This window comes from Entelurus aequoreus, linkage group LG08 (assembly GCF_033978785.1).
Source record: "Entelurus aequoreus isolate RoL-2023_Sb linkage group LG08, RoL_Eaeq_v1.1, whole genome shotgun sequence".
NCBI lineage: Eukaryota > Metazoa > Chordata > Actinopteri > Syngnathiformes > Syngnathidae > Entelurus > Entelurus aequoreus.
The window spans coordinates 36,068,646-36,079,005 of NC_084738.1; positions in this window are offsets into that span (position 1 = coordinate 36,068,646).

Genomic DNA, 10,360 nt, shown 5'->3' on the forward strand with positions numbered 1-10,360 from the left:
AATGCGGCTGCTAGACTTTTGACAAAAACAAGAAAGTTTGATCATATTACGCCTATACTGGCTCACCTGCACTGGCTTCCTGTGCACTTAAGATGCGACTTTAAGGTTTTACTACTTACGTATAAAATACTACACGGTTTAGCTCCAGCCTATCTCGCCGATTGTATTGTACCATATGTCCCGACAAGAAATCTGCGTTCAAAGAACTCCGGCTTATTAGTGATTCCCAGAGTTTTTCCTTGCCCGTATGTGGGCTCTGTACCGAGGATGTCCTTGTGGCTTGTGCAGCCCTTTGAGACACTTGTGATTTAGGGCTATATAAATAAACATTGATTGATTGATTGATTGATATATATCCACATTCAAATATTTCTCCCAATTGGACTTTCAGACAAAACAGATGTGATCGTACAGTACAAAGTACGTTTTCATGAAGGATAATGCATGTACAAATACAGCAGAATGGAAGAAAGAACCCAAATGTTTTAAATAGTTTATCAAAGCAAATAAAAGAGATGTATTTGATAACTTCTTATTCAAGTAATTTATTCCCATCTTTTTCTCGTTATCATTATAATGAGCAACCTCTTATGTGTTTGCCTGCTCTGCTGCCATCTTTCTGCCCTTCTTTGCCATACCTGGTTTTAGGCTATGTCTACACTAAGCCGGATAACCCCTTAAATGAATAATTATTTAGCCTTAGCCCCGTATCAGCCACACTAAACTATCGTTAAAAGGTAACCCTCCTCTGACAATTTTTTTACACGGGTAAATGCGCCGTGTATTTCTTGAATCTCCGGCTCTTAGCTTTGTATGGACTCATTGATCGTTTACAAACTGAGTTTGGAGAGAAAGGGAAGTCAGAGAGACCGCGCCCCACACAGGAAGTGACGTCAGAAAGAACGCGTCACAGCCAGCTTCATAACAACCGGAGCTAACTACTGGAAAGATTAAGCCTAGTCATCCAGACATGCCCATGTTTTTCATTCTTCTACATGTACAGGCGCTTGTGGAAATCACACATGAATACCTTAAGAGGAAGCGATTGCAGCTATTCCGGATACAACACTTCTCAGACGGCAAGAGATCTTTCGAATGTCGAGGTCAGCTGTGATTCTACTTACCGAAAAACTTTGTTCATTTGTCAAAGGAGAGTCAACGAGAAAATTTGGGCTCCCGTGGATGTGATAAAAAAAGGTAGCGTGTGCTTTGTATTACCTGGCCGTCTAGGGAAGACTACGGAAAACATTGAATGCATTTGGACTGGCAAAAAAGACTGTATCAGTTATTGTCCATCATGTATGTCGCGGACTCAACGTCTAGGTCAGGGGCGGATTAAGAAATTTTGGCCCCCTGGGCCTGACATGGTCTTGGCCCCTCAACCCCCCGCGCGTGTGGGCGCACACACACGCACGCACTATGCAAGAAATACTGTATACTGTGAACAGACATGCACACTGTACTGTACAGAAGAGTGCACATACTGCACACACACTATTAGGTATACCACACAGACACTGACAAGCACAGGTTTCACACAGACACAGGGGGAGGGGATAAATGGCCTAAAAATAAACATTTTTGAAAATGATTACGCCCACTTCAGTGATGGTGCATTGGGTCATTTGAGAGATATTATGTATTGGAAGTTGGTAGCTATCATGAAATAAACCCCCCAACCCACCCAAAAAACTAAATCGGACATGATTTTTGCCCCCTTTTCCTCCCTTCTATCATTAAAAATAAAATAATATCTTAGGAAAACACATTGGCATAACGGCAGCTGTGCAGCAAATTGAGGCTCAAAGTCTGTATCTATTTGTGGTTAAGCTTGAGGAGAAGGAGAAAGGTAAAATGATAACATGCATCGGAGAGCACCACAAAGAAAGGTGTAGGCCAGTTCATGGTACAAGGGCTGCATGCAGGTCAAGATAGCCCATTTCCAAGAATGCTATAGTGGCTGGACAGGCACTGGACATGTCCTGAACTCAGTGTCAGACGTGGCTGCCGAATACTTGGATGAAGTGAAGCAGCTGACAGATCTCATGCTGCCCCATCTGAAGACTGTCCTGGCCAGGCAGAGGATGGATGAGGAGACCTTCCCAATGGACCCTGTCAGTGAACAGGCTAGTAACATTGATGGCACCCCTGTGCACAACATTGGGATGGAGAGACAATGTGGCAAGGTGGACTACAAACTGAAGAAGTTGGGCACACTGAACGCAGTCAATAGGTCAATAATTTTACAGAAGAGCCAGGAGCTTCAGAGGTTTCAAGGCAGCAGCACAAGCAAAAAGGGAGGTTGAACTCAACTGGAGTAAATTCATGAAGGCAAAATTCGAGAGTAGGGCAGATGAGAAACAAGAGATGGCTCAAAGAAAGGAGAGTAAGAGACTAGACATGCTGGACACACTGAAATCTTTTGATGGCCCCTTCACGATAGTGGGGAAGTTGAAAAGTTCCTTGTGGATGAAAGTCTGCACAAGAATGCAAAGCTGCAGAGAATGAAGCTTGAGGTTCAGTTTGCCAGAGAAAGCACCAAGCTTCTGCCTAAAGTCAATCCTATCTTCACAATCCAGGTGACACTTCCCAGAAATGGCAAAAGTGCAATTCTCCAAGTCATAATGGATACTTAGAATTTTATGGTGGTGGTAAGTATTCATGAAAACAGGTAGCCTAACATTAGTGAATGGGTGAATTCTGGAAATAACCTAAAAATCTTACACAGTGCACCTTTAAGCAAGGGGTTTCTTTCGTGCTTTCAATTTTGCAAAAGCATCCACCACATCATTGAAGTCCAACTCTCTTGTCAGCTCACTCTCAATTGCCATTAGAGATAACGCATTTAATCTTTTCTGAGTCATTCTTGTGCGCAGCTCATTTTTTACTCTTGACAAAAGAGAGAATGAGCGTTCTCCCTCACAGTTACTGACCGGTAGAGTGAGAAAAATCTGTAGCGCAATGTATGTATTAGGAAACGTAGGCTGTAGTCCAAAATGTATTATTGTTTTGAGCAGTCCTGAAGGGGTCCTCTCCTCATCAGTGTTGTTGAGCTGTATAAAAGATTTGAACTGTATAAGCTCCTGTCCAAGACTTTCATTGAGGTCAGATGGGTATGATTCAGTGAGAATCTTGGCCTTGTGAAGGACTGAAGCATTGGACTCTGTATCCAAAGAGAAAAGGACACTGAACAAATTGTTCAGATGTTTGTAGGCCTCCAGACGGTGATTAAGGCTTGAACTCAGTTGATCAATAGAGGCAATAAATGTCTCTATTTGAAACAGTTGCCTTCCCTCAAGCACAACATCTGGGGATGCTGATTCATCAGCAAACTTTTTACGTTTCCTCGTCCGTTCAGCCCTGTAAGATGGGGTGCCACCCAACATGTTTAAGGCTTTCTGCTCAAAATGATCAAATAGATCTCTTTGGGAGAGAACAAAGGTGCGCAGAGATTCCAGCAATCTAACTGCTGTACCAAGGTCCATGTCTGCTTTTTGAAGTTGCAGACTTGTGGCCTGAAATCTGGACAGAACAGTGTCCCAAAAGCCTGCCATGAAGGCCATCTCAAGTGAATCCAGCTTCCGCACTAGACTGTCAGCTTCAGTTCGTGTGTCTCGTTTCTCTGTGTCATCAGTGGAAATAACCTGTAGTGCTGCTTTTATTTTACTGTAGTTCTGCCACAGTGCTTTGGTAGATTCTGCACGGCAACTCCAACGCGTGTTGGATAAAGCTTTAAGTGTGAGATCTATGTTGGAATTGCCAAATACCCTGTCCCATCGGTGTGTGGATGCAGTTGTGAAGTTGTAAATAGACTGAATCAAGTCAAAATACTTAGAGACTTCATTTCCACATCTGTCAATGCTGTTGACTCCCACCAAATTCAAAGAGTGAGCTGCACATGGAATATAGTGTATTAATGGGTTGCTTTTCTTTAAGTGAGCCTGCAACCCATTATACCTCCCTGACATGTTGCTGGCATTATCATAAGCCTGCCCCCTGCAATTTGACAGCTCTAACCCTAGATTTTCCAACACAGACATGACACAGTTAGCCAAACTTTCACCTGTATGGCTAGTAATGGGCTCAAAACCCACAAAGCGTTCAACAACACTGCCCTCTTTGCTAACAAAACGGAATATGAATGTCAATTGGTCCACATGAGATAAATCTGGGGTTGAATCCACAATGATAGAGTAGTATTTGCTTGCTTGCAGTTCATCTGCTATAGCCTGTTTGGTTTTTGCACCCATCAATTCAATGAATTCCTCACAAATGGTGGAGGACAGATATGAGGTATTACCTCGACCCATCTGCCCAAACTTTCTGATGTGATCCTTTAGAAAGGGATCAAATTCAGCCAGGACCTCCAGAATACCAAGGTAGTTCCCATTGAGAGGAGACCCTAACGATTCATTTTTACCCCTAAATGCAAGGCCCCTTTCTGCAAGGAATTTAATGACTGCAACAACTCTTTGTAACACCTGCCTCCAATAGCTGCTCTCTGCCTGAAACTGTTTGAACAGGTCTGCATCAACTGTGGCACCTTTGGCGCGGTTCAAGACTGCTTGCATGCAGGTTATGTGCTCAGCACTTCGCTCATGTTCACCAAATCTTTCTGAGTGTTTCCAATCACAATAGCCTGTCACAAAAGAATGCGTTTTTGGGGAAAACAGTTTGCATGCAAAGCAGTAAACATTACCAGTAGAGGGAGAGTACATCAGCCACTCTCTTTGTACTCGTTGTCCATTGGGCAAGTGTGAAGTAAAATGTTCATTGTTTAGGCATCGGGTTTTGCCTCCTAGCCCACTGTTCCTCACAGAAGCTGGATAATGGCTGTGACGGTTGTGAAATGATTTTGCACCTCTTTGAATAAGAACTTCCTTCATTGACTCAGTGAGGGTCTCAGCCCATTTAGCGGGATCACTAGGTAGAGTTGTCACTGTAGATGGTGTTGAAGAAAGATTCAGCTCATTTTCTATGCTGTCCAGAGGTGCAGTGACCTCACATTCATCCGAGCAACTGGCTACTGCTGAATTGGTTGAATCATAAGCATCAGAAGCATTTGGTTCAGTGTCTACACTTGTAGTGGTCTCAGGATCTTGGGAGCTACATGCTAGCTCAGGTGCATTGCTAACCTTAGCTGAATTTGCAGTAGCATTTATAGAATTGCTTTCAGCAGATGTCTTTGTACTGAAGAAGCTGGAGATATTTGGAACACTCTCAAGTAAAACTGATTCCTTTTTTTTCTTTTCTTGCTGAATTTTTTTTCTAGCTCCTCCACTTAAACGTTTATGATCCATATTTCCCTTTTTTCTTTGCACATTGGCTCTTTGCCTATCACAACAGATAAACCAACTATGTGTGTGTGTGTGTGTGTGTGTGTGTGTGTGTGTGTGTGTGTGTGTGTGTGTGTGTGTGTGTGTGTGTGTGTGTGTGTGTGTGTGTGTGTGTGTGTGTGTGTGTGTGTGTGAGTTTGTTTGTGTGTTTATGATCGGTGCTGCTTCCTTCAAGTGTGTGAGGTGATTTAGAAAACTAGCAACCCAGCATCAACACTCCAAAGCAGAGAATAACAGCTTACTAGCATAGACAATTGAGAGCAGAGAATCAACTGATTCGTCTGATAGACAGCAGGAGAGCAGAGTGGTCAGTGATGATCGAATCAAGAAAATGTCTAAATGGCAAGGGAACAGACTGATTTGTACTGAGGAGAAAGAGAGAGAGAGCCAATTACAGTGAAATATATTCCAAAAGAGCCAAGTGACTAGCTGAAGGCAGGGACAAATGCCTTGGAGTGACCAACAAGAGTGCAAAGTACCAAATGGCAAAATGTGGAAAGACCAACAGGCAGATCTGCTTTTACCTCTTATCTTCACAACCAAAAAGTTGCTAAATGATGTTTTCAGTCGCTAGCCAGGTATGGCCAAAAGACGCGAAATCTAGCGGCAAAGTCGGTCAATCACACTGACAGTGAAACAAATATTTTGAAAAGATAATAATTGTACACCTTTGTGCACTTTAGTCTTCTATCTAAATATTTTCACAAAGGACACCAAGGCAGCTTGCTAGCTATGATGGGAGCAACAATGTCTGATAGACAGCAGGAGAGCAGAGTGGTCAGTGATGATCCAATCAAGAAAATGTCTAAATGGCAAGGGAACAGACTGATTTGTACTGAGGAGAAAGAGAGAGCCAAGTACAGTTAAATATATTCCAGAGCCAAGTGACTAACTGAAGGCAAAGACAACAGCCAGATACCTTAGCAGAGACCAACAAGAATTCAAAGTACCTAATAGCAAGATGGCGAGACCAACACAATAAATTGTATTAGGATTTAATTTATTAACGTTAATCTTAACAGCCAAAAAGTTGCTGAATAATGTTTGTAGTCGCTAGCCAGGTATGCCCAAAACAAGAGTCGCTAAACCTAGCAGCAAAGTTGCTTAATTGCAACACACTCTAGGATTCAGGGGAATTAAGGATAATAAAGATATTAATTGTACAACTTTTTGTACTTTTTTTCTAGTTTTTTGAGTCGCCAGCCATGTATGGCCAAAAGTCGCTAATTGAATGCCAACGTTGCTTAATCGCCAACACACTGGGACTCACTGAAGGACTGACTGAATAAAAAAGATAATTAAGATAATTGTGTACTTTTCTCTTCTGATATTTTCTCTAAGGACCCCAAGCTATCTGCAAGCAGCAATAATGTCTGACAGACAGGAGAGCAGAGTGGTCAGTGATGAATGGCAAGGGAACAGGCTGATTTGTACTGAGGAGAAAGAGAGAGAGAGAGCCAATTACAGTGAAATATATTCCAAAAGAGCCAAGTGACTAGCTGAAGGCAGGGACAAATGCCTTGGAGTGACCAAGAAGAGTGCAAAGTACCAAATGGCAAAATGTGGGAAGACCAACAGGAAGATCTGCTTTTACCACTTATCTTCACAACCAAAAAGTCGCTAAATGATGTTTTTAGTCGCTAGCCAGGTATGGCCAAAAGACGCGAAATCTAGCGGCAAAGTCGGTCAATCACACAGTGAAACAAATAATTTTAAAAAGATAGTAATCGTACAATGTCTTGTACTTTTGTCTTCTTTCTTAATATTTCTCAAAGGACACCAAAATGTCGCTATCTGCAGGCAGCTTGCTAGCTATGATGGCAGCAACAATGTACCTTAGAGTGACTGACCAACAAGAGCTCAAAGTACCTAATGGCAAAATGTGGAGAGACAGACACAATAAATTGCATTAAGATGAAGAGAACTGTTGCTATTATTAATCTTAACATCAACCAGAAAGTCGCTAAATGTCACCAGCCAGGTATGGCCAAAAGTCGCTTAATTGGCCACACACAGTAACAGAGAAACTAACAAAAAAAAGATCATAAAGATAATAGTTGTACAACTGTGTGTACTTTTGTCTTCTTTCTAAATATTTTCCCAAAGGACACCAAAATGTTGCTATCTGCAGGCGGGAGCGTGCCTATGTTCCCCGGGTCCTATGTTCCCCGGGTCCTATGTTCCCCGGTTGTTCCTGGGTCTTTGTATGCGACCGGGGAACTTAGGACCCTTTTTCTAAAAAAGGGTCCTATGTTCCCTGCATTGTATCTGGCGAAATTGCGAAATTGTGCCCTGACCAAAACCATCCCTAAACCTAACCTGTCACAGGGCGTTGTGGAGCACTTTTTTTTGGCGAAATTGTGCCCTGACCAAAACTATCCCTAAACCTAACCTGTCACAGGGCGTTGTGGAGCACTTTTTTGGCGAAATTGTGCCCTGACCAAAACCATCCCTAAACCTAACCTGTCACAGGGCGTGCGGCAGCAGATAGAGCAACTCAAACGCGAACTTCCTTCCTTCGACAACTTAAACGCGTCTCTGTCATGCGTGTCTGCGTGCGTCTTACTTAGTCGCGCATTGGAAGCAGCGGGGAACATAGAACCCTTTTCTGGAAAAAGTGTTGTACGTTCCCCGCAGCGGGGAACATAGAACCCTTTTTTTTAAAAAGGGTCCTTAGTTCCCCGGTAGAGGGGAACATAGGACCCGGGTAACATAGGGACGGGGAACATAGGGATGACCCGCTGCAGGCAGCTTGCTAGCTATGATGGCAGCAACGATGTCTGCCAGACAGGAGAGAGTGGTCAGTGACGATCGAATCGAGAAAATGACAAAATGGGTCAAAGACCAAAAAGTTATTAACTGACAGCAGTGACAAATGTCAGACTGTAAACTTTCTCGAAAGAAAAGGACAAAATGGGAAGATGCTGATAATAACAGCAAAATGGAAAATATAAGAATTTCCAAGTAATGCTCAACTCAAGTGTGTGTGTGTGTGTGTGTGCGCGCGTTAAACTTCTTGTTGAATGATTTCAAATTATCTCTGAGTCTGAACTGAGGGAAAGGAAACCAAATTTTGAGCAGTCTCTCACGAGTTCAAAATACCAAATGAGGAGATTCTAAAAGAACAGACCGGTTTATGAAAGACTTGATGGGGGAGGGGCACAGCTAAGAATACTTGAGTGAGATTCTGTGATCCAAATTCGAGATAGAGCTTTTTGATAATGATAATTTGTCAGAGTAAGGTTGTGTAATCAAAATTTGAGAATGAGCTTTGTCAATCAATCAAGAATATTTGCATTAAGTTCTGTGATCAAAATTCAGAAACAACCTTTAATAATTGATAAAGAATATGTGAGTGAGGTTGTGTGATCCATCCAATTTGAGAATTAGCTTTGATAATAATGATTGAGAGCCTCTGGCCCTCTGTGGATCATGGCCGCGGGGCCAATTTTGCCTGGCCCCTTGGGGCCTCTGTGGGTCGTGGCCGCGGGGCCAAGTTGGCCTGGCCCCTTGGGGCCTCTGACCCTCTATGGATCGGGGCCAAGTTGGCCTGACCCCTCGGGGCCTCTGGCCCTCTATGGATCATGGCCGCGGGGCCAAGTTGGCCTGACCCCTTAGGACCTCAGGCCCTCTGTGGGTCGCGGCCGCGGGGCCAAGTTGACCTGGCCCCTTGGGGCCTCTTACCCTCTATGGATCGTGGCCGCGGGGCCAAGTTGACCTGGCCCCTTGGGGCCTCTGGCCTTCTGTGGCTCGCGGCCGCGGGGCCAAGTTGGCCTGGCCCTTTGGGGCCTCTGGCCTTCTGTGGGTCGTGGCCGCGGGGCCAAGTTGGCCTGGCCCCTTGGGGCCTCTGACCGTCTATGGATCGTGGCCGCGGGGCCAAGTTGACCTGGCCCCCTGGGGCCTCTGACCCTCTATGGATCGTGGCCGCGGGGCCAAGTTGGCCTGGCCCCTTGGGGCCTCTGACCGTCTATGGATCATGGCCGCGGGGCCATGTTGGCCTGGCCCCTTGGGGCCTCTGGCCCTCTGTGGGTCGCGGCCGCGGGGCCAAGTTGACCTGGCCCCTTGGGGCCTCTTACCCTCTATGGATCATGGCCGCGGGGCCAAGTTGGCCTGGCCCCTTGGGGCTTAAGATTATTATTTTTGCAAAAGTAGTTTTGCTTGGGTCGCGGCCGCGGGGCCAAGTTGGCCTGGCCCCTTGGGGCCTCTGGCCCCCTGGGCCTGGGCCCGGTAGGCCCGGTCATTAATCCACCTATGGTCTAGGTCCAGAGTATATAAAGTCACCAAAAACTAATGGACAATGAAGGTGAAGGCAAAAGAGTGAGGAATGTCATCTTCTTTGTTACATTGTTTACGTGTCTAACAAAGATTGGATTAATTTATGATGGCTCAGGTGTGATTCACTACAATAGGGCCCCACAGCACACTGGATGACAGGTAATTGAAATACCACAACACTGGATATTGTTCAGGTAAGTAAAATTTAAAAACTTGCACACAAAGCAACACTGGAGGTGACTATGACGTGCGCATTTTCCGTGCATGCATATTAGGTCGCGTTGCGTCGGCGGACGGAGGGGGGCGAGGGGGTCTTAAACAACCATTGTGTGTGTGTGGGCAAGGATAAGGTTAGGTGGGATTTAGCCTGGATAACCTTAGCCGGCTTAGTGTAGAAGGGGCCTCAGGGTTCCAGGGCGGAGCCACCCACACACACCTGCAGCCAATTTGCTACTGGCCTACTTAAGACTCCCTGACAGTTTTCTCAGTGCCAGTTGGTTGTGTAGGTGTCACTCACCTTCAAGGACTTCTTCTATTCGCTTGGTGTTTCCCAGTAAACATAATTTTCTTTCGTGGCTCTCCTCACACTTACCTTTCCAGTGGCTCCATCCCAGTGTAGTTCTTATATTTTGCCCCCACTCCTTCTGAGTGCGTCTTTTGTTCCCCTCTACTTTTTGAGTGCGCTTTTCGATATTTTTTCCATTCCTCTAGTGTTCTTTTTGTTATTAAACATTCTTATTTTTGCTGAC